The following is a 6,000-nucleotide window of genomic DNA, read 5'->3' on the forward strand; positions in this document are numbered from 1 at the left end:
GGTAGGCAGCTATAACATACTTCCAAGGGCCTTGGAATCCTCCCTTTGTGACCTTTTATAAATACATAAGGGGGAAAAGGGCAACTAGAGAGAGAGTGGGGCCTCTCAGGAATTCACCTCTGTGTGGAGCCACAGGAGATGGGCAAGGTACTAAATTAATATTTCTCCTGTGTATTTACCGAGGAGTAGGAGTTACCATCGAACAAGTACTGAAGGTACTGTCGTGTTTAAAAGTAGACAAATCTCCAGGGCCTGATCAAGTATATCCGAGGACATTGCGTGAAACTAGAGGAAATTGCAGGAGCCCTGGTTGAAATTTACGAGTCGTACTTAAATACAGGAGAGGTGCCGGAAGACTGGAGGGTGGTAAATGTTGTACCTCTTTTCAAGAAGGGCTGCAGGGAAAATGCTGGGAACTATAGGCTAGTGAACTTAACATCTGTTGTTGGTAAATTACTGGAGAGTATTCTGAGGGATAGGTTATACAGGCATTTGGATGGCAAGGGCTGATTAGGGATAGTCGGCATGGTTTTGTACGTGGGAGGTCGTGTCTCAGAAATCTGATTGATTTTTTTCAAGACGTGACCAAAAGAGTTGATGAGGGCAGAGCTGTAGATGTTGTGTACATGGATTTCAGTAAGGCATTCAGCAAGGTTCCGCATCGTAGGCTGCTTTGGAAGGTTAGATCGCATGGGATCCAAGGAGAGATAGCTGAATGGATAGCAAATTGGCTTCATGGAAGGAAGCAGAGGGTGATGGTGGAAGGTTGCTTCTCAAAATGGAGGCCTGTGACTCGTGGTGTGCCTCAGGGTTCGGTGCTGGGCCCGTTACTGTTTGTCATCTACATCAATGATTTGGAAGAGAACATACAGGGCAAGATTAGCAAGTTTAATGATGATACAAAAGTTAGTGCTATTGCAGATAGTGGTTGTGAAAGATTACAGCAGGATCTGGATCGATTGGCCAAGTGGGCGGTAGAATGGTTGATGGAATTTAATACGGAAAGGTGTGAGGTTTTGCTTTTGGGACGTCGAACAAGGGCAGCACCTACACAGTAAATGGTAGGCCTCCGAGTAGTGTTGTCGAGCAGAGGGATCTAAGAGTACAGGTGCATGGTTCCTTGAAGGTCGAGTCGGAGGTATAAAAGGTGGTAAAAAAGGCTTTGGCCTTCATCAGTCAGAGTATTGAGTATAGATGTTGGGAGGTCATGTTGCAGTTGCATAAGACGTTGGTGAGACCGCATTTAGAATATTAGCATTTAGGTGGTGCTTGCTTGAAGGGCCGAATGGCCTACTCCTGCACCTATTGTCTATTGTCTAATATTGTGTTTGTTCTGGGCACTATGTTATAGGAAAGATATTGTCAAGCTTGAAAGGGTTCAGAAAAGATTTACAAGAATATTGCCAGGACTAGAGGGTGTGAGCTATAGGGAGAGGCTGAGTAGGCTGGGTCTCTATTCCATGGAGTGCAGGAGGATGAGAGGAGATCTTATAGAGGTATACAAAATCATGAGAGGAATAGATCGGGTAGATGCACAGAGTCTTTTAGCCCAGTGTAAGGGAATCGAGGACCAGAGGGCATAGGTTCAAGATGAAGTGGAAAAGATTTAATTGGGGTAACATTTCACACAAAGAGTGGTGGGTGTATGGAACAAGCTGCCAGAGGTGGTAGTTGAGGCTAGGCCTATCCCATTGTTTAAGAAACAGTTGTTCAGTATTCAGTATTTACTTTAATGTCATTTTAACTGAGTACTTACATACACAGAAGAAACGAAAAATTGTTTCTCAATCAGTTCCCGTCAGTGCAGTTAATAAAAACAGAATAAATACATATAGCTTTTAAAATTAAAATTAACATATCTAAAATAGGCCTAAAAATTGAAATAAAAACAGACATTCAGACCGAACAGTGGCTTTGCTTTGTCAGGTGTCTAGCTGTCAAAGTATGGGCGAGGTTAGATTTGTTGGTGTATGATATATGGGGAGGGGACACAGTCCGTTAACCAGTCTTATTGCCCGTGGGAAGAAGCTGTGTAGCATCCTGCTGGTTTTGCAGCTGATGTTCCTGTACCTCTTCCCAGATGGCAGAATGGAGAAGATGTGGTGTGATGGGTGATAGGGATCCTTAATAATGGAGATGGCTTTGCGGATGCTACGTTTCTGATAGATCTCCAACAGGAAAGGGAGTGGAGCACCAATGATCCTACTGGCTGTCTTCACTATCCTGTTAAGTTGTTTTTGTTCATAAGCCTTGCAGCTCCCAAACCAGGAAGTGATGCCGTAGGTCAGTATACTCTCGATGGTGCCCCTGTAGAAGGTCCTTAGGTGAACAGTAGGGAGACCTGCTTTTCTTAGTCTCCAGAGAGGGTGGAGCCGCTACCAGTTAGACAGGTACATGGATAGTACAGGTTTGGAGGGATATAGACGAAGCAGCAGACAAGAGGGACGTGTAGCAGGGACATTGTTGGCCGGTGTGGCAAGTTGGGCCAAAGGGTCTGTTTCCACACTGTATCACTCTATGACTATGGATAATCCATTTTTCTGCATTGTAACTCAATTTTGTAACAGTGAGATAATGTTGCACAAAATACTTTTCAACCAATTTTATTCAAATTCAACAATTATGGGTATTTACACTGTCAAATCCATGCCTCAGAAATACAGCAAATAACGGTGTCAACAATATTTTCTCCCATTTTATGTAATTATCAAGTTTAACGTGCATTAATTAAGAATGCCTTTATAATGAGATGTTATCTATTAAGGAATTGTGGTCATACTTGTAATCCATTGTGACAGCATATCCATCACTATCTTAAGAATCATTGCATCCAGTACCAAACAATGACCAATTATTGCAACATCATATCTTAATTTGATAGATTCTGTTTATAGATGTGACGGGAGGAAACAGCACATTGCCCAAAGCATTAAAAGGACCAAGATTGTACAAAAGTCTATGGGTGTTTCTTCTGCTTCAGATAACGTATCAATGGAGAAGAAGTAATTGTGAACTATTGCATGGAAGAGTTTTATAAACTTGCCATTATTCTTCTGTCAATCAGGGCTGGTTAGTCACTGAATATCGCCATGTATTTATTTTTCCTTGCATATGCACTCTCTTATTTTGAAACCTGCTGCAACTCAAGTTAAATCTATAAAACAAAACATAGTCACATGAGGTTAATAAAAATAACTTTCCATCATTAAGCATATTTTTTCCCATTAGTTTTGTCTTATCTTTCTTGCTATATATTTAGATTTCAAAGCAGATAGATCATTGGCCCCTAATATCTTCATCGAAAGCTTTCAATTCAGGTATGGGGTTGCTCATAAGCGGAACAAGGTTTCCAATGCTCCTTCTTGAACACAAGGTTTCCAATGCTCTGCCTGATAATCTTGCCATAATCACTGCATATATCCGTATGCCATTTTCCCATCTAATCATTGCTAGCTGTCCGAGCAACCCTGCTCTGCCACTTATTTCTCTGCATATTATTCTCTCACATGTGTCCATTAACTCCATTTTTGGATTCTCCCACCAACCACTTACACGGTGGAGTAATTTGACAACCAATCAATGTGCCTACCAGCATATCTTTCGAATGTGGGTAGAAACTGGGCCATCCAGGAAAAATCCCACAGTCACAGAGAGAAATTGCAAACTACACACAAACAGGATCAGAGATCAGTTTTGAACCCTGATCACTGGAGCTGTGAGGCAGCCTTGCATATTGTTAAATAACCAGAACCCCAAAAAGAAGAGTCTACTCCAATATTAAGAGCACACATGCCATGGATGGATACTTTTTGCTTACCATTAGCTGGATGGGTATAACCCATAATCATTTCACACAAGATAAACACAAAAAGCTGGAGTAACTCAGCGGTAAAGGCAGCATCTCTGGAGAGAAGGAATGGGTGACGTTGACCACCTCACTTTTACTTCTTAATTTCAGTGATAAAGGCTTAATGGAATGGATAGGATAAGTTTAGAGGGATACGGGCGAAACACAAACAGGTGTGACTAGTGTAGATGGAAGTCTGTGGGTCAGTTTGGGCAAGTTGTGTCAAGTCTCCTGTCCAACTATTAACAACAAAGTAGCCTACTTGTACATGGCAAAGGCCTCATACAAGAATCGACCAAGAATTTTACATTGATTTGCCTCAAGACATCTTTATTTCTTTTGGCACAGAGACAGAACTGCATATAATAATCTATGTGTGGACCAAATGTCCTGTGCAATTGTAGCAAGACTCTCAATAATGGCCAGCATATCATCTTCCAAACTTCATGCTGGATCATATAAAATTATGAGAAGCATAGATAAAGTAGGCAGTCAGAACCTTTTTCCAGGTTGTGTAAATAGCTCGTTCTAAGCTTCACCCAGTCTAGTTTCAGTCAATAAAATACTGTCAAGCACTTGCGCATCTAAACTTTATTTTGGAAAAATACAATAACAGTTCCCCACTACCATACCTAACCACCACGGGTTCGATCTTTATATCTGCTTGGCCAAACCCTTCTAGCCTCGTGCAAGCAGAGACACTGCTAAAGGGAATGCAGTCCTAAGCATTCTCCCAGAAGATCGACATCAGACCTCGTGGGAGCTACCTTTTATAGGTCCTCGAAACGTGAGGGGCCGAACCATATGGGGGTGGTCTCTTTACAGTCCAATAACTGATATTGATTAACACAGTACACGAGAGACATTTCCCTAACCCAATAATACAGTAACTAATACAATGTATCTGACAAAGTTTCTAGATGCAAGTTAACAAGATGAATTATGCAACATGTGCTTAAATGTTCAAGAAACCCAGACAAGGCTCAACACTTAACCCAATCAACATCTAGCAAAGTAAAGCTTTGCAACAATATTTACAATATGTATGTCTGGTTTGCATTCACCCAATCCGTTTCATGCAATTTACACCTAATTGTAAGAATCCCCAGATGTCCCATTCTTTCCCTGCAACTCTTATCTAGGTCTCCAGACAAGCGGGCATCATTCTGCAGCTTGTCCCATTTCTGCAGAAGGCACATTTAAATTGACCAAATGGCCTAACAGTACATAAGCCTTTACTCAATTTTAGGGTCCTGGCACCTCCAATTTGACCAGAATTAACATTTGGAAAAATGTAACGCCAGAGGGCATACAGTAGCTTTAAGGTGAGAGTGGCAAAGTTTAAAGCAGATGTGTGGGACAGGTTTTTTTTTCCCGCACTGAGGGTGGTGAGTGTCTGGAAGGTGCTGCCGACTGTGTTGGTTGAGGCAGATGTGATAATGGCATTTAGCAGACTTTTGCATAGGCGTGTGCATATGAGAATGGAGGGATATGGATTACTCCAGGCAGATAAGAATTGGTTCTGGCATTATGTTCTGCACAGATATGATGGGCCAAAGCGCCTGTTCTTGTGCTGTACTCTTCTATGTCAGCACATATGCATAGAATAGGCAAATGTGCTGATGCAGCTTTCAGCTTGGAAGGTCTACAGTATATAGCACACAAAATATACCTCCCCAATAGTTGGTGCGCTGAACAGATTTTATGTGTAATAATAATGCCCATTCAAACATCACCAAAATGTTCAAATTGTTTAATGTTTTTGACAAGCAATTACTGTGAGTTAATAACTTTAGGATGCATTAATCTTAATCCTACACATTTCACAAACACCACAGCTTACTAGACACACCAATTAGCACATTTTGGATTCATTATTGCAGCAACTATAGTTAATAGCCAGGTGTTAGCTTTCTTCATTAAAGGATGTGTTACATTCAAATTGTCCTCATTTATCCTTGCTGTTTGCATTTTGAAATAACAAGACAAAAGCCTACAAATGCTACATCAGCTATGAGTTTGCCACACAGTTGGCTGAAGCAGTAGCGAGGCAGAAATAAGGTGAATATGGCAGGTGTGTATGTAGTTCAAGTAGTTGAGCTAGAGTAGATGTCTCAGTCATTTGCTGTAGAATGAGTGGAACTGATCAGGAG

The sequence above is a fragment of the Amblyraja radiata genome, chromosome 9 (genome assembly GCF_010909765.2).
Source record: "Amblyraja radiata isolate CabotCenter1 chromosome 9, sAmbRad1.1.pri, whole genome shotgun sequence".
Taxonomy (NCBI): domain Eukaryota; kingdom Metazoa; phylum Chordata; class Chondrichthyes; order Rajiformes; family Rajidae; genus Amblyraja; species Amblyraja radiata.